Consider the following 23,226-nt stretch of genomic DNA (forward strand, 5'->3'; position numbering starts at 1 on the left):
GCTCCATTTCTGTACAATGAGATTTAATCTGAATACTAAAAGAAAAATAATGCTTTATTCCAACTCCAATATATCAAACAGAATTATCTTTAACATTATAAAATGAGTCATATAGTAGTCACCCAGGTGATATGTATGATTCCTTCTTTATATTTCCTTACCTAAAATTCAAAACTCTCTCTGTAAAGAATAATTTTTAATGTTCCAGTTGGGGGATATTTCTTTACACTTACACAATTTTATAAGGGTTAAGAATCTCATGTTTATACTACAGAGTTTGCATGTTTGGTTTAGTGTCAGGAAGCTTTTTGTGGGTTTATTTTATAGTCTCTTACTTTCAACTCTAACATGTCAAAACTACCTGCAGCAAGAGGAGACAATTTTCATTTCTTTCACTAGGCTGTTGAAACGTGGCCTGGTTCCAGTTATTCATGTCACATAGTCCCAAGGTAACTTCATAGACTACATTCTATGGGGTAAAAGTCACCCCATCAAGAAAAAAAATTTCCTTGGGTGACTTCCCCAGTGGTCCAGCGGTTGGGACTTCACGCTTCCACTGCAGGGAGCGCAGGTTGGATCCCTGGTCTGGGAATTAAGATCCTGCATGCCGGGCGGCGAGGCCAAAAAAAAAAAAAAAAATTTCCTTGGTATTTTATTGAAAGTATTGACTAAGTCCTTCTAGCTCTCCAGTAAATTTAATATTACATCAAACACTTCCTGGTAAGAAAGGAAGCAGAAAAGAAATTTTAGCTTTCGTTCTCAGGAAAGCTTCTTTTAGGACTGCCATGCTAATGCCCTGTGTTAAACCTGCAGCCACAGGAAAGTCTGTCTAGGTGAGCAATCAGAGGGGAAGAAGGTGATGTGGGCTGCAGGTAGGCAATAACCTCAAGAAAATCTCCCCATTGTAAGGATCTTATCTTTCCATCTTGGAAAGTAACTGAGGACACCCTCTGCTTTTTTTTGTTACCCACAGACTAGCTCAGGGAGTGGGAGCTAAGGAGCTAAGGAAAGGGGCTGGAATGAACTGAATGGTTCTCCAGGCTTTCCTAGATGCCTTGTCTGTCAGAAGAAGGCAAGGTTAACCCAGACCATGCGGTCCTTATACTGTCAGTTTTTTATGTACAAGGCCAAGGTTGGGGGACTGGACATGTAGCGTGATTGATCTGGGAGGCTTAGGGAAAAGTTCTTCTGGAAATGGTTAATGTGGGGGGAGGAGGAATGTCTGGGTTGGAGGTAGAAGTAGGCAAGTGAGACCTCAGCAAGCTCAGAACAATCTTTCTTCTCTGCGAACAGTATGACACAGGAATTCTGTGATTTTTCTCATCCCCTGCTGGGTCATAAATGCTGATGGCCAAGCCACCAACTGCTTACCAGGGCCTAAAACAGAATCACTGAATTCATTGATCCCCACTTCTAGGTATTCTTGAATATGAATTTTGTAACAGAGTCTTGAAAAATGTGGAACATTAATTATAGGGAAATATAGATTAAATCTAAATTGTGTGACTTCAGCTTGGCTGAAGCTGTGTTCATCTCAGGATGCAGACATATCTGGAGGAGATGGCCTACAATCTTCAGGAAGGATTGAGAAGTCTCCTGGGAAAGGGTTTATTTTATTATTTTAAAAAATTTTTATTTTATATTGGAGTCTAGTTGATTAACAATGTTGTATTAGTTTCAGGTGTACAGCAAAGTGATTCAGTTATACATACATATGTATCTATACTCTTTCAAATTCTTTTCCCATTTAGGTTATTACAGAGTATTGAGCAGAGTTCCCTGTGCTAAACAGTAGGTGCCTGTTGATTATCTATTTTAAATATAGCTGTGTGTCCATGTCAATCCCAGGCTCCCAATCTATCTCTACCCCAAGCCCTGCCCCCACCCGGTAACCATAAATTCATTCTCTAAGCCTGTGAATCTGTTTCTGTTTTGTAAATAAGTTTATTTGTATCATTTTTTAAGATTCCACATATAAGTGATATCATATGATATTTGTCTTTCTCTGTCTGACTTACTTCATGTAGTATGATAATCTCCAGGTCTATCCATGTTGCTGCAAATGGCATTATTTCATTCTTTTTAATGGCTGAGTAATATTCCATTGTATATATGTACCACATCTTCTTTACCCATTCATCTGTCAATGGACATTTAGGTTGCTTCCATGTCTTGACTATTGCAAACAGTGCTGCAGTGAACATTGGGGTGCATGTATCTTTTCGAATTATGGTTTTCTCCAGATATATGCCCAGGACTGGGATTGCTGGATCATATGGTAGCTCTATGTTCAGTTTTTCAAGGAACCTCCACACCGTTCTCCATAGTGGCTGCACCAATTTACGTAATTATAAAATGACTGATTTGTGCATACTCAGAAAATGCCCAGGTCTAGATGTGTTTTCAAAAGAAATTCAGGGACTTTCCTGGCAGTCCAGTGCTTAAGACTCCATGCTTCCAATGCAGGAGGCGTGGGTTCGATCCCTGGTGAGGGAGCTAAGATCCCGCATGCCATGCGGCATGGCCAAAAAAAAAAAAAAAAAACAAATTCAATTGCTTTCCTATCAGTTGACAATCATTATTATTCTTCCTACTGAATAAAAAGAGTTCCCCAAGGCATCAATGAGAGCAGATATCAAGAAGCCCTGAGTTCTCAAAGCTGAGGGGAAGGCTTCCATTCCTAGGTATATACCCAAGAGAAATGAAAATATATGACCACACGAAAACTTGTTCACGAATGTTCCTGACAGTATTATACATAGTAGGCCCAAAGTGGAAGCAATTCAAATGTCCATCAGCTAATGAGCAGATATATAAAAAGCGGCGTATCCGTACAATGGAACATTATTCGTCCATAAAGGCAATGAAATACTGATACATACCACAACCGGGAAGAGCCTTGAAAACACTATGTTAAGTGGCAGAAGCCCGACAAAAGACCACATAGTACATGATTCCATTTATATGAAGGGTCCCTAATAGGCAAATTTATAGAGATGGAAAGTAGATTAGTGGTTGCCTGGGCCTAGAGTGAGGAGGTGGGGTAGGAGGAAATGAAAGTGACTGCTGGGAATTCCCAGGCGGTCCAGTGGTTAGGACTCCGAGCTCTCACTGCTGAGGGCCTGGGTTTGATCCCTGGTCGGATAACTAAGATCCCACAAGCCACGTGGCATGGCCAAAACAGAGGGAAAAAAAAAAAAAAAAAGTGATTGCTAATAGGTATGAGTTTCTTTCTGGGGGGATGAAAATGTTCTAAAATTTGTGGTGATGGCTGCATACACTGTGAATATACTAAAAACCACTGAGTTGTATATGTTAATTATGTAAATCCTATTAATTTATTAATATGTTACTATAATATACATAATAAATGAGCACTATATATTAATATGTAAGCTATTAATAATTCAATATAATAATATTTAAAATATTGTACATTTTCACACATTACATTGTAAACATTACATGAAATTGCATTTGTAACTGTAAATAAATAGATTTTGTAAAAAACAAAGCAAAAGAAAAACTAAGGGGAAGGTGAAGCCCCAAGAGTGGCTGATTATTGATATTCCACAATAGAGAACATAAAATGATCTAGAAGGGAATTGTTGAGGGCTTTGCAAACTTTCTGCTTTCTGCAATTAAAAGCACAAGGAAAAACCAAGCTTTATGTATTCACATCCACCAAAGAAATGGAACAAGAACTACTTTTTGACTGTTCATTGCAGCAAATGTATCACATTTTATTCAATACCATCTTTTAGTTATACTCAATTATACTGTTTCTGCAACACACTTGCATTTATCAAGTAACATATTAGTCACATTATGTACCTGTTTGTATACTAATGGTTTCTCATACAGCTTAAGCCTTCTTTTTTCCATAAAGTAGGCTTATGGTGACTGAAAATTCTTCTTGAGATGTTTTTATAAAAATAATCCACTTAGACCTACTGGGCTCATGCTAAATATTCAAGAAAATTTCATAGAATGGTTGATAGCATTCTTAGACTTTTAGGGCTGGAAGGGCCTTTCCAGATGAGCCGTTCAACCTCTTCATACATCAGTGGAAGACCAGCCCTGCACCACACAGAGCTGGTAGGCAGCACAGCTGGACTCACACTCAGGTCTCCTGATTCCCAGGCTCATACTTTCTCACTAAGCCTGTCTCCAAAGGATAATTCACCATAGCAATGATGATAATGAATACGGTCTTAATCGGTTACTGGAGCACCAATATCAATCACAGTACTTTTCAGTTGTACAATGGTTGACAGTTTATAAAGAGCTTCCACATAGATAATTTTATTGGAGACTCCTCACACCCTATGAACCAGGCAGGAGTCAGCATCTCAGAATGAGGGGCAAAATGGTTATACGATTTTCTCAAAGCCACAGGGCTGGCAAGCACTGGGTCTGGAATGAGAAATTCACATTCAACATTTTCCAAGAACTCATGATTCTTTGCCATCATGTCACCCAGGTACCCGTGCCAGAAACCTGGGCATCACTCTTTTTTTAAAATTTAAGAAATTTTTTTATTTAAAAAATTTTTAAAAAATTTTATTGAGGTATAGTTGCTGTACAATATTATATGTTACAGGTGTACAGTATAGTGATTCACAATTTTTAAAGGTTATACTCTATTTATAGTTATTATAAAATATTGGCTATATTCCCCGTGTTGTACAATATATCCTTGTAGCTTATTTATAGTTGTACCTCTTAATCCCCTACTGTAAATCACCTCTCCCCCCTCCCACTCTCCACTGGTAACCACTAGTTTGTTCTCTATATCTGTGAGTTTGCTTCTTTTTTGTTATATTCACAAGTTTGTTGTATTTTTTAGATTCCACATATAAGTGATATCGTACATATTTGTCTTTGTCTGATTTAATGGGCATCACTCTTCCTCTTTTTATTCCCTCAAATTCAAGAACTGTTCATTCTAGTTCCTACAAATTAAAAAAAAGTCTATCCACTTCTCTCCACCTTTATTGCCACTACATAAGTTTAGACCAACATCATTTTTCACTTACTTACCTGCAATCTCCCCCTTTCCAATTTTGTCTTTACCTGAAATTTAGTCTCTGCACTGCAAAGGTAGGTGTGCAGAGCACACGGTGATCATGTCACCACCCTCTCTGCACCTTTACCCTTTCTTCATCACTCTCAGGATGAAGTCCATTGACACATTTAGAGCCTCCTTCATGGTCTGGAGCCTGCTCACTGCTTCATCTCCTGCTGCAGCTTCTGTATGCTGGTCTATTCGGTCAGAGTGAACTCAGAAGCTCTCCAGATTTCCTCAGCTCTTTCTTCCTTTATGCCTCTCCACTGTTCTTTTTCTTTTTCCTTCACCTGGCTAACTTCTCATTCAGGGCTCAGCTGAGATGTCACTTTCTTGAGAAGCCTTCCTTGAGCCCTCCCACTGGATAAGATGCCTCACCTACTTGTCAACCTAAGCGGACTCTTTTTTAAAAAAAATTATCTTTTTTAAATTAAATATTTTCTTCAGTTATATATATACACACAGAGTATATATATATGTATATATTTCAGATTATTTTCTGTTATAGGTCATTACAAATATTGAATATTGTTCCCTGTGCTATACAGTGAATCCTTGTTTCATATCTGTTGTATGTAGAGTAGTTTTTATCTGTTAATCTCATACTCCTAATTTATCCCCCCCCTCTCCTTCTTGGTAACCATAAGTTTGTTTTCTATATCTGTGAGTCTGTTTCTGTTTCATATATAGATTCATTGGTATTGTTTTTTAGATTCCACACATATAAATGATATATAATATTTGCCTTTGTCTGACATTCGCTTAGTATGATAATCTCTAGGTCCATCCATGTTGCTGCAAATGGCAATATTTCATTCCTTTTTATCGCTGAGTAATATTCCATTATATATGTATGTATATATATATATAGATATAGATATAGATATATATACACACCACATCTTATTAAACCAATCATCTGTTGATGGGCCCTTTGGGTTTTTTCCATGTCTTGGTTATTGTAAATAGTCTAAGCTCACTTTCAATATAGCATTTACCCAGCCTTTTAACTTATCCCCCATTAGGCTGTAAGTTCTTTGTAAGTAGGGACTATGTCTTTTTTTTGTTTTTTGGTCCTATCCCAGTGTGCCTGGAATAGAGCAGGTACTCAGTAAACTTTTGTTAATTGAATGAACAATGCTATAGTCAAGTCAGAACAGGGCTGTGCCTGCTCTGAAATTTGAGTCCAAGTTCTAGCTATGTGTTTCTTTCCATACTTGATGACAATCATATTCTGAATCCTGAACACTGAAATTAAGGAAGTGGTTAGAGAAGATTTCTCATTTAAACACAGAAGTTAGATGAAACCTATAAAGATGAAGCAGTAACGCTAACAGTAAGATACTGTTTAATGGTTACAGGGTGACGGTTGCACGTTGCAAACGAATGTTTCATAATATTTTACATTGGCTGAAGTTCTACACAAGAGATGCAAATTGTTGAAAAGCTCCATATTTTTCGCTCTCTTTTTAGAACTCCAATAGAGCTGATTGATTAAATCAACCGCATTTCAGGCACTTTCTGGCTTTGCAAAGTATATTCATTTAACTGGCCCTTATGCTCTGGTATATTTAAAGGCCTGAATTTATATTTACCCACTGAATTGCATATTATGTTTTCTCAGCATATGTTTGTTTGTAAAGATGCTTATTATGTTACCAAACAGGAAAATTTGGTTCTGGAAGCATTTTTTTAATGCTATTAGTCTAGATGATCTGTACTGAACTTGCAAGATAATACAAAATCACTATTTTTGTAATTATTATTCATTTTTGTTTCTGACACCAAACACCTGCCAGGATTTTATAGATTTAAATTATTTTGCCTTAGATGAAAGAGAAGGCATTGTGCAGAGGTTCTGGACATTTTGGGGCCACAGAGGCCCTTTGGCAGTCTGGGGAAACCTCTGGGGCCCTCCTTAAAACAATGTCTCCAAATGCATACAAGAAAATACATAGGATTAGGTAAAAACCAATTATATTGTAATGCGATTATCAGAATGTTAAAAGAGAAATTTCTGCAGCTGCTATGGAAGACAGTTTGGCAGTTGTTAAAAAAAGGTAAACATAAAACAAGCATATGAGACCCAGCAATTTCACACTTAAGTATATACCCAAAGGAATTGAAAGCAGGGATTTGAACAGACACGTGTACGCCAGGGTTCATTACAGCATTATTCACAATAGCTAAAAGGTGGAAACAACCCAAGTATCCATCAACAGGGGAATGGGTAAACAAAACATAGTTTATACACACACAATGGAATATTAATGGTACTCTGTTACAAGTCTTCCCCCAAATAGTCATTAAACTCCAGTAGTTATATCCAGTTATTTAAAAAACCTCGAAAGTCATTGTCTCAAGAAACCCATTTTCTTTCCCCCAATTCCTTGCCAACTGGTGCATATTCCACTTTTCTCTCATCACAGGAAGCAGAGACCAAAGGCCATTTTCAGTCTATCATCACTTTTTCAATTGAGTAACTCACCTGGAGCTCCGGAGCAGAGAAGCTTCCAACTGTAACACTGCCAGCTCTCCCAAGGGCCTGCCCTGAGTATGGCTTAGTGTCGTCCCTGATTCCTAAATAGAGGATGTCCAGCTCCTTGAAGAGCACTGTGCAAGTGAAACATTTTACTACCAATCTCAAAGGGAGCTCAATTTTTCTTTCTTTCCTAGGACTTTATTTTCTAGTAGAGTTTTCTAATGTTCTTGGCTTTTTTAAACATCAGGACAATGCATTGTTTCAGAGAATTTTTACTTCTAAAAATAATAAATTGCGCACCTTCCTCAGCATATTTAATAGGCATGGCTAAGGTCAGATAGCTGTTTATTATAGGATGTCAGGATTACTTTAATTATAGAATTGTTAGCTTTATACAAACACTTTTTAATAAATACACCAAAGGATGTTCTATTTCTTAAAAACCATTTTGCAGAATGGAAAATCAGGCATAAGTAGGATTGAGTAATGTAAACAAAGTCACAGGTGGAGTATCGTTGGGGCTGCAAAGAGAACCAAGTACCAGGGAACAAAACCAAGAACAGAATGAACAAAATGCACAACCAGAGCTCATTCTACCAGCTGGGCTGAAGAAAGTAAAAGCAAGTGAGGGAGAAAATGAGGATAGAGAATAGATGGAGAGGTAGAAAAAAGAAGACAGTTAAAACCCAAGAACTGGAAACTGATAGTATCACTAACAATGATCTGGAGCCCCAAAGAGACCTCTGATTATGCCACACTGAATAACAATACCTTCTTGTATTCACTTTCTCAAGTGATTGTCAAGAAACAAAAGCAAAAGTAGAACATTCTACTTGCATGTCCTACTTTTAATAACACAGCTAATGACAAAACACTGTGATGCTTGATCACTTAATCAGTTATCCCTTACCTTTAATGTTGGCTTGATTATTGAATTTCTGTTACGTGATGAGTGGTGTGCTAAAAGCATTTCATATTTGAGTTAAATTTTTTTACAGACTTCACATTTTATTATCTATTTTGTGGAATTGTGGATAACTGAATTATACCTCTGTGTATTCACTGTTAAGATTTTTTACCTACAGGACAGGCCCAAGAATCCTTAGTTTATTTTCATGATACATAAAAGAGGATGTTTAAACATTAGGAAACATAAATCGAAATCCATCCTTTTATCCTAAGCAAGAAAGTCTAGTTTCTTATTACTTGAGGAATTTTTGTAGGTACAACCTTTCAGAAAATCACAGTAATCATTTGTGAACCATGAGGGATAGCTGCTTTGCTCCATTTCTGTACAATGAGATTTAATCTGAATACTAAAAGAAAAATAATGCTTTATTCCAACTCCAATATATCAAACAGAATTATCTTTAACATTATAAAATGAGTCATATAGTAGTCACCCAGGTGATATGTATGATTCCTTCTTTATATTTCCTTACCTAAAATTCAAAACTCTCTCTGTAAAGAATAATTTTTAATGTTCCAGTTGGGGGATATTTCTTTACACTTACACAATTTTATAAGGGTTAAGAATCTCATGTTTATACTACAGAGTTTGCATGTTTGGTTTAGTGTCAGGAAGCTTTTTGTGGGTTTATTTTATAGTCTCTTACTTTCAACTCTAACATGTCAAAACTACCTGCAGCAAGAGGAGACAATTTTCATTTCTTTCACTAGGCTGTTGAAACGTGGCCTGGTTCCAGTTATTCATGTCACATAGTCCCAAGGTAACTTCATAGACTACATTCTATGGGGTAAAAGTCACCCCATCAAGAAAAAAAATTTCCTTGGGTGACTTCCCCAGTGGTCCAGCGGTTGGGACTTCACGCTTCCACTGCAGGGAGCGCAGGTTGGATCCCTGGTCTGGGAATTAAGATCCTGCATGCCGGGGCGGCAAGGCCAAAAAAAAAAAAAAAATTTCCTTGGTATTTTATTGAAAGTATTGACTAAGTCCTTCTAGCTCTCCAGTAAATTTAATATTACATCAAACACTTCCTGGTAAGAAAGGAAGCAGAAAAGAAATTTTAGCTTTCGTTCTCAGGAAAGCTTCTTTTAGGACTGCCATGCTAATGCCCTGTGTTAAACCTGCAGCCACAGGAAAGTCTGTCTAGGTGAGCAATCAGAGGGGAAGAAGGTGATGTGGGCTGCAGGTAGGCAATAACCTCAAGAAAATCTCCCCATTGTAAGGATCTTATCTTTCCATCTTGGAAAGTAACTGAGGACACCCTCTGCTTTTTTTTGTTACCCACAGACTAGCTCAGGGAGTGGGAGCTAAGGAGCTAAGGAAAGGGGCTGGAATGAACTGAATGGTTCTCCAGGCTTTCCTAGATGCCTTGTCTGTCAGAAGAAGGCAAGGTTAACCCAGACCATGCGGTCCTTATACTGTCAGTTTTTTATGTACAAGGCCAAGGTTGGGGGACTGGACATGTAGCGTGATTGATCTGGGAGGCTTAGGGAAAAGTTCTTCTGGAAATGGTTAATGTGGGGGGAGGAGGAATGTCTGGGTTGGAGGTAGAAGTAGGCAAGTGAGACCTCAGCAAGCTCAGAACAATCTTTCTTCTCTGCGAACAGTATGACACAGGAATTCTGTGATTTTTCTCATCCCCTGCTGGGTCATAAATGCTGATGGCCAAGCCACCAACTGCTTACCAGGGCCTAAAACAGAATCACTGAATTCATTGATCCCCACTTCTAGGTATTCTTGAATATGAATTTTGTAACAGAGTCTTGAAAAATGTGGAACATTAATTATAGGGAAATATAGATTAAATCTAAATTGTGTGACTTCAGCTTGGCTGAAGCTGTGTTCATCTCAGGATGCAGACATATCTGGAGGAGATGGCCTACAATCTTCAGGAAGGATTGAGAAGTCTCCTGGGAAAGGGTTTATTTTATTATTTTAAAAAATTTTTATTTTATATTGGAGTCTAGTTGATTAACAATGTTGTATTAGTTTCAGGTGTACAGCAAAGTGATTCAGTTATACATACATATGTATCTATACTCTTTCAAATTCTTTTCCCATTTAGGTTATTACAGAGTATTGAGCAGAGTTCCCTGTGCTAAACAGTAGGTGCCTGTTGATTATCTATTTTAAATATAGCTGTGTGTCCATGTCAATCCCAGGCTCCCAATCTATCTCTACCCCAAGCCCTGCCCCCACCCGGTAACCATAAATTCATTCTCTAAGCCTGTGAATCTGTTTCTGTTTTGTAAATAAGTTTATTTGTATCATTTTTTAAGATTCCACATATAAGTGATATCATATGATATTTGTCTTTCTCTGTCTGACTTACTTCATGTAGTATGATAATCTCCAGGTCTATCCATGTTGCTGCAAATGGCATTATTTCATTCTTTTTAATGGCTGAGTAATATTCCATTGTATATATGTACCACATCTTCTTTACCCATTCATCTGTCAATGGACATTTAGGTTGCTTCCATGTCTTGACTATTGCAAACAGTGCTGCAGTGAACATTGGGGTGCATGTATCTTTTCGAATTATGGTTTTCTCCAGATATATGCCCAGGACTGGGATTGCTGGATCATATGGTAGCTCTATGTTCAGTTTTTCAAGGAACCTCCACACCGTTCTCCATAGTGGCTGCACCAATTTACATTCCCACCAACAGTGTAGGAGGATTCCTTTTTCTCCACACCCTCTTTGGCATTTATTGTTTGTAGTTTTTTTTTGATGATGGCCATTCTGACTGGTGTGAGGTGATATCTCATTGCAGTTTTGATTTGCATTTCTCTAATACTTAGCAGTGTCAAGCATCTTTTCATGTGCCTCTTGGCCAACTGTATGTCTTCTTTGGAGAAATGTCTATTTAGGTCTTCTGCCCATTTTTTGATTGGGTTGTTTGTTTTTTTTGATATTGAGCCACATGAGCCATTTGTAAAGTTTGGAGATGAATCTCTTGTTGGTTGCATCGTCTGTAAATATTTTCTCCCATTCTGTGGGTGGTCTTTTTGTTTTGTTTATGGTTTCCTTTGATGCGCAAAAGCTTTTGAGTTTAATTAGGTCCCATTTGTTTATTTTTGCTACTCTAGGAGATGGCTCAAAAAAGATATTGCTGCGATTTATGTCAAAGAGCTTTCTACCTATGTGGAAAGGGTTTATTTTATTTTTTATTTCTTAAATAATTTTTATTAAACATTATTTATAGATTTGCCAACAGTTTTGCAATGCCTGAGAAAATAAAAACATTTCTATAAGCCATTCCTTAATGGTATTTATATCTATGTCTTGGGTCACCATCCTGTTCTACTGTTCTAACCCTCTTACATGCTTTTGCATCTTGAGTACCAAGTTTTATCTTTATCTGGTCACATTCCTGATCTAGCTGCCAAGTTCTTTTTTTTTTTTTTTTTTTCCTCATTTGTAGTGATGTGGATGGACCTAGAGACTGTCATACAGAATGAAGTAAGCCAGAAAGAGAAAAACAAATATTGTATATTAACACATATATGTGGAATCTAGAAAAATGGTACAGATGAACCTATTTGCAAAGCCAAAATAGAGACATAGATGTAGAGAATAAATGTGTGGACGACAGGGGCGGGGGAAAGCGGAATGGGATGAATTGGGAGATTGGGATTGACATATATACTCCACTGCGTATGAAATAGATATGTAGTGAGGACCTGCTGTATAGCACAGGGAACTCTACTCGGTGCTCTGTGGTGACCTGGATGGGAGGGAAATCCAAAAGTGAGGGGATATGTGTATATATATGGCTGGTTCACTTTGCTGTGCAGCAGGAGCTAGCACAACATTGCAAAGCAACTATACCCCAATTTAAAAAATAAATATTAAAAAAAAAAGGAAAGTGTTTATTTTAAAGAAAGATATAGGCACATACTCCAGGTCTGAGAATAAGGTCTCACTTGGAAGGAGGGGATACAGTGTCACCTAGAGTGTCTTCCAGCACAAACTGGTCTGCCAGCTTTGGTCACCATAGGTGGTTTGTTTGCCCCAGTCTTTGCTTCCACCCCCTTGCTGATGCTCTATGAAACTGCATGATGCCTCATTACTGCCATACTTCCTATGCTTGCCTTAGAGTAACAGTGTTAAAGCTATGCAGATTATTGTCTGATGTTCCCAAAACCATCAGCCCTCAAGGTGTATAAGGTGCTTGTTTCACCTTCTCAAGTGGGTTTCTCACTTTATCGCTTAGGAACCTAACAAAGATTATACCTTGAATCTCACAGAGTCCTTCCAGTCAGTCCCCACAGAATCTCCTTCTTTCATTTCCCCTTCTTGTACTTCAAGTTCTTTTCTAAAATCTTCGTCATCTCCTTTTATCCAAAAGCAAAGTCCTTATACAGATAAACTTATGCAAATGTCATTGTTTCAAACAGCTGTCTCTCCAGTTTGCTCTATGTAACTAAAGATAATCCCAAAGGCCAAAAGTCAACACAGCCTTGTGTCAATAGTAGATATCAATAGTAGAGTCCAATTTCAAACTGTGGTTCCTGTAACATAAGCCTTTGTCAGAATAGCAATCCCTAATCTTCTTAATAGATTCCTGATAAACTCATTGTAATAGCATGTTATAAATGCACCTATTTCTCCTAAACCTGCAGGATCCATATTAAGGTACATGGCTATTACTAGTTGTGTTTCATATTGAAAGAGTTTGATGTATGCATTCAGAATAAAGGCTAACATTCTGCTTTTAATGGTTAAAATCCACACAAATTCCATGAAATTAGAATGTTTTATGACATTTGATCTAGCTTGGTGGTGTTAGACTAGGAATAGATTGGTTTTCTTTTGTGATAAAGTAAGATTAAATCCTCTACTTAAAATGATTTCTAAGATAAAACATGAAGCATTTTCATCAAAAATAGAAGAACTGAAACCTCTCATAATACTTATATATACACAACCAAAAGGATAAAATTTTGTGTAATGAAAAATAGCATGGGACAGTCGCAAACAAAAACCCCATGAACCTAGAAAGGGGAGGGGCTACACATACATCCCACGTGCTCTGAGAAGTAGCTCAGGGACCTTAATTAACCCTCTGAGTCTTGGATTCCTCATATGCCTAGTGGGGATAAACATCTAAAGGCACTTCGTGAGAATGAAACTGATAATGCTTTTAACATCTCTGACATTTGGTAGGACAAATGAAAGGCAGTTCTAATTTCCTTCAGTCTTGGAAATTTGAACTAGAATTGTATGACAAGTGTTTTAAAGCATCTGACACTACTATACTTCTCTTTATTGGTCTTGCAAAGTTTACATTTTAGCAAGCTTCTGGAGATATGAATTTTTCTAGAATAATTTTCAGGAAGTGCTTTAGAATTTTCTGGGTTTTTTGTAGCAAAAGACAAAAAAGGCTCAGTCCAGGTGAAACACCACAGAGCTTCTAATCAGTTTAATTTTGGTAGGCGAGAGAAAGAGAAAAATTTTCGAGAAACTATAAAACGGCAGATAAGTGATCATTCTCCTATTGTTGTTAGTATTATTAGTTGCATAGAAATGTTTTTGGGAGTCTATGAAATGGAAATTTTGGGCAATTGGCTAAATAAGTTGATGCAGAAGGGGCTCATACCTGTTGAAAACACTTGAAAATACTGGATAAAATAACAAACAGCAAAACCAAAATTGATCATGGACAAACTTGACAAAAAGAAAGAGAAATCTTTAAATACCATAAGTAAAGAACTCAAAGTCAGGATGGGCTCTGGAGAGACATTTTGTAGGAAAACTTTCACATCTCAGGACAATCAGGATTCCTGGAGAACAATATAAGCACACTGAACGTGAACTCATAATAAAACATAAAGGAGACAGTGAAAAAAGCACCCTGAGGAAGAATCAGCAAGTACACAACCATTTCCTCTTACAAAAGCACTCTAAGAACTGCAGATGTTAGAGTAATCTGAAAGAGGCTACAAATTAAGTGTGTTGAAAAAAATAGGAAAGAAGGATAGAAACTACAATGAAAGAAAGGAACATTAGGAAAAAAAATGTTTATGTGGTAATTCGCTATACTTCATCCTTTAGAAACATTTCCCCCTCGATTTCTAGGTCCTTTGCATCAACAGATATCTTTGCCCATTAAAGACCCCTGTATTTGTATGCTAGAGCTGCTGTAACAAATAATCACAGACTGAGTGGCTTAAACAGCAGATAGCTGTTGTCTCACAGTTCTAGAGGCTAGCAGTCTGAGATCAAGGTTGGTTACTCTGAGGCATATGAGGGACAATCTGTTCCATGCCTCTCTCCTAGCTTCTGGTGGTTTGCTGGCAATCTTCGGTGAATCTCTACTTACATCTTCACATGGTGTTCTCTCTGTGTAGGCCTGTCTGTGTCCAAATCGTATAAAGATACAAGTCATGTTGGATCACGGCACTCCAGTATGACCTTATTTTAACTAATTATGTCTGCAGTGACACTATTTCCAAGTAAAATCATATTCTAAGATACTGGGGGTTAGGTCTTTAACATAGGGATTGTGGAGGGACACCCTTCAATCCATAACAACATCCAAATATAAGGTGGTTATTTTTAGAATTTTTCAGTATTATTAGAGCAGCAGAACTGCAGAAATCCTCCAAACTGTTCACCCTATACCAAAAATGGATTGCTTTTATGTAGATAAGAGAGATATTTCAGATAAACCCTAGACTTGCACATTATATATCAAAAGGACACCATCAAGATGCAAGGCCATACCCCACAGTAGCCAGAAAGACAGGAAGCTTCTCTATTACAAGCTCCTAGGACTTATAATGTAGCTTTCAGAAAACTACTTTTGTCTCTGAGTATTTTCAGAATTCTTGTGTCTAATATAGATCTGAACAGACAGTATCAGAATTAGTAATACATTTAATATTTTAAAAACAATGAAAATGGACATTTAAAATATGCTAAAGTTTGCTTTTGGGTCTGGAAATTTAACCAATGACTGGATGAAAATATTAATTATGATTATGTACATTTTGGAGATAATTCCAATGCTATCGACCTGATGTCAGCCCTTTGCAGCAATAGTCCCCCGGGGGTAGTGTCCTTGTGTATATGGCTCTTCTTTGCCTTCTGACTCTCTTCCCTGTCTCTCTCCAGTGTTTCCTTTTCATCCTGCCATTTGCTTCTATAGACTCTGTGCCTTCTTATCTTGTCTTTGGCCACGTGGAGGCAATCTATTTCCTGAGCCAGACCCTGGGATCAACGCTTCTATCCTTGCTTTGACTTTCCATTACTATCACACCAACAAAGGCTACTATTATTAATCAACATTTATGGAGCACATAATATGTGCCAGGCAGATAGGTGACTTTCCATTGTGAAGATGCCATCAAAAAGGCAACAACACTGGCAAGAGACAATGATCTGCACTTGCTCTGAATCTTCAAGTGGGGAAAAATCTAAAATGGATTCTTAACTGTGGTCTGGAATAAAATTCCTTGTCACCAGCGTTTTCTGGGTTATTGATAAGGTGAAACATCAGGTCCCATTGTAAGAGGGGGAGGAAAATATGGAGACATTGATTGAACCCATGAAACTTTGCAATAGGTATTGACCAGCCTTGCTCTCAAACAATAGAAACAGACTGAGATAAATACTCTTTGTGCTGTTGTCACTCACTCACGTGATTGAATCACATGCAGAAGCTAATTTCTTGTTGCTGTACAAAAGTGTCTACGAAGAAGCTGCTGTAGAAAACATTTTCCTCACCTATTCAAGGCTGTAGAGGTAGTTCTTAACAGGGATTTGTGCAGCCTGTTGGAGTGTGAAGGGTAAAAAATACAGGATAAAGTAAGGAAGCTCGATGTGTATTTTGTAGGAACCATATCCTAAGGAAGAATCAAGACACTACAGTTGAGATGGGAATTAGTGTCCAAAAGTTCCCATTAAAATAGGTTAAGTGTTTGCAAATTCCAAGTAGAATAGGTGCCTCATGATTAAATAGCTGAAAAATGTAGAATCGCCTTTGTTCTTTGCAGAGATGGGGAGAACCATGAGCTACTGGGATGGAATTGGAGCAAAGAAGTTCTTGAAAGCTTCAGGAAATGCGGTGCAACCTTATATGGCAATGTGCTGATTAAACTGAAATCACGAATCCCCATCTACCCTGGTTGGGGGAACACTGCAGGTGGGGAGGAAGAACTCTATTTTTCTAAAATTTATCCTAAGTCTTATTTTGGGCCTCTGTACCTTCAGAAAGGCAGGAAATTTAAACTCTAGTCTTTTGAAGGATTTTCTTATCTCCCAAGAATATTTGTGTCATAGCTGTAAAAATTTACACAGTGCTGAGAAGGCAGGGCTTGATGTCTGGCTATTGACTCACTTACCCACACAAATGAGCACTAAGACACCCCTTCTGTGTTTCAGCATAGCCCTCGAGGTCCGCTGGCTTCTGCTATGCCTACGATATGTTCTGTTTCCAAGGTGTACAGGAACCATTTTCCCCCCGGATCTTGACACTTCCTTGTCTGCGCAGAAAGCAAGCAGTGATCCCCCATTTTTTCACTTCCTGTAGCCTGGAGAACCTTTCTGGTGGGGCTGTTAGCTCTCTCCCTCCTGCTTCTTAAAAATATTTTGTTAACATGATATAGTCTTCCTTCCCTGGAACTAGTGTGCTTGGAATCCAAAGACTAGAGAAATTTAGGGTAAATTCTGCTCTTTTTTTTTTCTACTAGTTTACTCCTCTGAGGCAAGAAATACACGACTGTCTATCTGCTTGAATGGAAGGGAGAAAAAGAAACATATGTTGAATCTCAAAAATATTATCTGGTTACAGTAGTGTCAGAGGTCTCAGAATTGGGATTAACATATACACACTACTATCTATAAAATAGGTAATCAACAAGGACCTACTGTACAGCACAGGAAACTGTACTCAATACTCTGTAATAACCTATATGGGAAAAGAATCTGAAAAAGAATAGATATATGTATAACTAAATCACTTTGCTGTACACCTGAAACTAACACAGCATTGTAAATAAACTATACTCTAATATAAAATAAAAACTTACAAAAAGAAAGAAAAACATCAAAGCTAAGAAAAAGGGAAAAAATAAAAAGCTTTGGCCAGCTTTCTAGAGCTGTGGCCATCTGTCCAGAATAGGTATATACCATGCTGATGAAAGAGGATGCAGTATAGTTCTTCAGAATTTCACTAGATGAGACCAGAACAGCAACCACTATCCACCATTTCACTCATTGGTCAAATTCTTGGTTTTGCTACTCTTGTGAGTTCTAGTTACTGAGGCAGGCATTCGCATATACTCACCTTTTTTTTTTAGAATTCCTGGCACATAGAGGTGCTTTAAAAATCTTATTTGACACTAACGGTTCTTTCTTTTCTTTTCTTTTTAATAACTTTTAATTTAAAATTATTTTATTTTAAAATTAAATTAAATTTTGTTTTTTGGCCACAGGGTTCTCATTTGGGACAGAAGCAAAAAGAGCAGAGAATTAAAGTTAAAAAAAAAGACATGAAAGGGAAATTTCAATTTTGGAAGCATTTGTGTCTACAATAAAATAAGAACCGGGAGACAGTGATGGAGGAGTTAGATGCAGTCCCTGTCCTCTGGGGTCCATGTCTGAGAGAAAACCTTCAGTGGTGCCTTGAGCATAGTAACTCCAGCTTGTGGACAGCGAAAGGATGCTAGGTTTGGTGGAATTTCTTTTGTGTGTTGCTTTTCCTGAAGAGGACAGAAACTACAGAACAAAATCACAGGCAGAAAGTGAGAGCAAAGAATGATTGTGTCAGGCAGCTTGTCCTAGTGGAGAATCAAAGCCAAGTGCTCTTCACCTGTGGATGGCTTGGCTCAAGAGAACTGTGGCTTCTACATCTACTTTCCTGCTCTTTTTCCTCCCACATCTATTCAGGATGAATAATAGAGGCAAGAGGAACAAGAGAGAAATGAATTCTAATCCTGGGTATGTATAAACCCTATTGAAAATATATTATAATTTAAACTAATTTTAAATAATCCATCTACATTGTAGAGTCCGTCTACAATGAAAAAATAAATGGCTTAAAAGCATGGCTGCAACAAGCTATGAGCTGTGGGAAGAAGAGTTATTTTAAGTGATTCATTAGCAAGAGGAAAACCCTGCATGGCAATAAATATCATCTACCACAGGGAAAACGTGGCTTGGAGACTGATAGTTTTTAACTCCTCAGATCATCAGTATTTAAAAACAAATGGTACAATCAAAAGTTTTTTGTTTTTGTTTTTGTTTTCAGATTGCCAGGCCTAACTTCTTCTGAAGGCTCTGAGAAATGTACTCAAATTTACCCTCCACTTTGAGAGGGAGAGCTCTCTTCTGGGGCTGGCCAGCCAGAGAAAGTTATACAGTGGCCTTATATTCCCAGGGTGCCTATTAGGGTAACTTGCTTTTAACTAATTGGCATAATTATTATAGAGTTTCAGTGAACACTGTAATATTCCACAGAATATTGTAATTGCTGTTAGAATGACCACAAAATGAGCCATACAGTTTCAAAACATACCCAGCCATTTCTGGAACGGGTGCAAGTGACAGTTATTATGCATGGAAGATTCAAGGGAAACTGATTAACAGAACTGAAAGTGGAGAATGGATTAATAATTATATTTCTTTATGGTCTGTGAATAACAGTGAACTTTCCTTTCTGATTTTGCCTGATATTAACATTCTTTTAGAGTCCATATGTAATTGGGTTTTTGGAAAAAACATTGAGAGTGACATTGATATTTCATCCTTACGTACAGTGAGAAGAAACTTTCCTCTATCTAAATTTCTGAAGTGAAGCCTCCAGAAGACTCATCAATCCCCCTCCCTCCACTCCTTCCCTTCCAAGATCCACACTGAGAACAGGCACAGATTCTCCCACCTAGGATACATGGCATGCTGGCCAGGAAAGGGCAAGCTATGCAAGAGTCTGAGTTACTATTACCAAGTCTCTTTTACTGCATGCCCCCCAGATCTGTCCATCCTTCTGCATTTCTACTGGATTTTCCTCTGATTAGAGTTGCCATATCAGAATAGGAGCTGACATGCTCTAGCATGTGTACCAGAGATTACACCAGAGCCACTTATCTTTGGCTTGTAGACTGGTCATCACCTTGTAACCTTCCCCTGGGCTTCACAAACCTCACTTGACCCAGGCCTGCTTCCTTTAGATGCTTGGAGGATCCTCATGGGAGAACCCCGACTCCCAGCTCCATAGATGTGGATCCATAGTTGTGAATTTCAAGAGGGTGATTGACCACATCTTTGCAGTGGCCAGAAAGTTGAAAAATTTGCTAAATCTATATATATACTTAGTACCTCTGAACTTGGCAAGAGGAAGAGGCTTGAATAGCAGCAGAAAAATGATATGATACCATCCACCCTTGCCATAATTATGTTGCATTTATTCAGCCTTTCACAATTTTTCTTGAAAGGAGGCATATGGGGAAACTTCTGACCTAATTCCTCCCTAGAAGAAAGTTCTAGTCCTGGAAACTTGTTTCATACCATAAAAATAACAAAACTGGTCATTCAAAATAATGAAAATTATACTACATAAGCTACTTTGCAGAATTCTTTCAGGGAAATTTTTTTATTTTATTTTATTTTTTTCTACATGGCCTTTTCCCCCTTCTTCTGGCTCTAGGTGTCATAAACTCTGGATGGTAAAGGTAATACTCTCCGTAGGAATGCCTTATTTCATCGGTAACTTTAAACCTGAGTTTAAAATTAGAATCTTAAAAAATTTTATTATCTATTAACATTAGTGTGCAAGGATACCTCTGAAGGACTTGGAGGGGCAAATGCTCTGAGATTGGCATTTCTTGGGTGATGGCATTGCCCACTGATTTCTGTGAGAAATTTTTGGGTTGTTATTTTATCATTGAGTTTTTTCTAAACCAAGGCGATCTTACTTACTTTAGCTAAGATTGTTAAAACTGAGGAGTCTGGATCAAGATGGTGGAGTAAGAAGATCCTGAGCCCACCTCCTCCCACAGACACACCAAAACCACAACAACATATAGAACAACTCTTTCTGTGACTGACCTAAAGAGTAGCAGAACAGATTTCTGATCACCAGGTATATAAAGAAAAGGCCACACTGAGATGAGCAGGAGGGATAGAGACACGGTCTAGTGGGAACCCACACCCTTGGTGCAGTGAAACACAAGCAGGAGGGATATCACAACAGTGGAAGTTGCCCTGAGGAGTAAGGGGTCTGAGCCCCACATTGGGCTTCCCAGCCCAGGGGACCTGCTCTGGGAAGATGAGCCCACATAATGTCTGGCTTTGAAAACCAGCGGGTCTTACATCCCAGAGAACCAGAGGGCTGTGGAAACTGAGACTCTGCTGTTAAAGGACTCGCTTTGAGTCCCAGCACAGATAGAGCAGCTTAAAAAGCACCTGGGTCATATGCGAAGGCAATTCATTGACTACTTTTAGGGTGTGTGCTGGAGGGGTAGGGATCTGGTAGAACTTCCTCTGGGGACTGAAGCACTGATGTGTGCCTTTTAAAAAAAAATTCTCCTTCCATCAACTGGCCCAGCACTGGCAGATGCTATTTTTGTTACTCCTTATTAACCAAGCTAACACTCTGAACCTTGCCCCAGTTTTCCCTTGAGGACCTGCCCTGCCTCACCTGATGGGCACTGGTGCCCCTCCAGAGCTGCTTCTACTATGAGGGGCAATCCCTGTCTACAAGAGGGTCTGCTGCAGTCAGAGCCAAGCCATGCAGCTAGCTGGGCTGGGGACCAGCTCTGCCTGCCAGTGAGCCCGACCACAACAGGAGGGCACATGCAACTTACAGAGGAGAAACTCCCAGAGACCTGGCTCTGGTGACCAGGGGGAATTGTGCCAATGACCCCACAGGAGACCTTCTACATAAGGCCACTCTTTTAAGACCAGGAGACATTGCTGATCTACCTAATACATAGAGACAAACAGAGAGTTAGGCAAAATGAGAAAATAAAGGAATACCTCCAAAGTTGGAGGTCTCACACTGCCTGATTTCAAACTATATGACAAAGCTATAGTAATCAAAACAGTGTGGTGCTGGCACAAAAACAGACATGCAGATCAATGGAACAGAATAGAGAACCCAGAAATACACTCATGTTTATAAAGTCAATTAATTTACCACAAAGGAACCAAGAATATACAGTGGAGAAAAGACAGTCTCTTCAATAAATGGAGTTGGGAAAACTAGGCAACTGCATACAAAAGAATGAAACTGGACCACTTTCTTACACCATATACAAAAATAAACTCAAAATGGAGTAAGGCTTAAACGTAAGACCTGAAACCATAAAACTGGTAGACGAAAACATAGGCAGTACACTAATTGACATCAGTCTTAGCCATATTTTTTACTATCTGTCTCTTCAGGCAAGGGCAACAAAAGCAAAAATAAACAAATGGAACGATATTAAACTAAAAAGCTTTTGCACAGTGAAGGAACATCAACAAATATGAAAAGGCAACCTACTGAATGTGAGAAGATATTTACAAATGATGTGTCTGATAAGGCATTAATATCCAACATATAAAGAACTCATACAACTCAATATCAAAAAAACAATTTGATTAAAAAATAGGCAAAGGAGCATATTTTCATGTGCTTTATAGCCATCTGTATGTCTTCTTTGGAGAAATGTCTATTTAGGTCTTCTGCCCATTTTTGGATTGGGTTGTTTGTTTCTTTGATATTGAGCTGCATGAGCTGTTTGTATATTTTGGAGATTAATCCCTTGTCGGTTGCTTTGTTTGCAAATATTTTCTCCCATTGTGAGGGATGTCTTTTTGTTTTGTTGATGGTTTCCTTTGCTGTGCAAAAACTTTTAAGTTTCATTAGGTCCCATTTGTTTATCTTTGTTTTTATTTTCATTATTCTAGGAGGTGGATTGAAAAAGATCTTATGGTGATTTATGTCAAAGAGTGTTCTGCCTATGTTTTCCTCTAAGAGTTTTATGGTATCTGGCCTTACATTTAGGTCTTTAATCCATTTTGAGGATCTATATTTCTGTTTTTGTGCCAGTACCATACTGTCATGATTACTGTAGCTTTGTAGTACTGTCTGAATTCAGGGTGCCTGCTTCCTCCAGCTCTGTTTTTCTTTCTCAAGATTGCTTTGGCTATTTGGGATCTTTTGTTTTTCCATACAAATTGTGAAATTTTTTGTTCTAGTTCTGTGAAAAATGCCATTTGTTGTTTGATAAGGATTGCTTGTATCTGTAGATGGCTTTGGGTAGTAGAGTCATTTTCACAGTGTTAATTCTTCCAATCCAAGAACATGGTATATCTCTCCATCTGTTTGTATCATCTTTAATTTCTTTCATCGGTGTCTTATAGTTTTCTGCATACAGGTCTTTTGTCTCCTTAGGTAGGTTTATTCCTAGGTATTTTATTCTTTTTGTTGCAATGGTAAATGGGAGTGTTTCCTTAATTTCTCTTTCAGATTTTTCATCATTAGTGTATAGGAATGCAAGAGATTTCTGTGCCTTAATTTTGTATCCTGCTACTTTACCAAATTCACTGGTTAGCTCTAGTAGTTATCTGGTAGCATCATTAGGATTCTCTGTGTATAGTATCATGTCATCTGCAAACAGTAACAATTTTAATTCTCCCTTTCGATTTGGATCCTTTTATCTTTTTTCTTCTCTGATTGCTGTGGCTAGGACTTCCAAAACTATGTTGAATAATAG

The 23,226-nt window shown here is 38.0% G+C and overlaps 1 long non-coding RNA gene across 11 annotated transcripts in view; it reads left to right on the forward strand.

The window, feature by feature from the left end:
- LOC114486562 (uncharacterized) overlaps positions 1 to 23,226 on the forward strand; it is a 120,937-nt gene that overhangs the window by 61,700 nt on the left and 36,011 nt on the right. For 7 of the 11 annotated variants that reach the window (XR_003680509.2, XR_003680502.2, XR_003680501.2 and 4 more), the window contains 2 exons: positions 16,522 to 16,670; positions 17,962 to 18,466. The exons of 1 other annotated variant lie outside the window; for it this stretch is intronic. This is a non-coding gene — a long non-coding RNA (uncharacterized lncRNA). The remainder of the gene's footprint in view (positions 1 to 16,521; positions 16,671 to 17,961; positions 18,467 to 23,226) is intronic. 3 more of the 11 variants (XR_003680504.2, XR_003680503.2, XR_008617774.1) reach the window with 2 other exon arrangements.

Source organism: Physeter macrocephalus, chromosome 7 (genome assembly GCF_002837175.3).
Source record: "Physeter macrocephalus isolate SW-GA chromosome 7, ASM283717v5, whole genome shotgun sequence".
In the NCBI taxonomy this organism is placed as follows: domain Eukaryota; kingdom Metazoa; phylum Chordata; class Mammalia; order Artiodactyla; family Physeteridae; genus Physeter; species Physeter macrocephalus.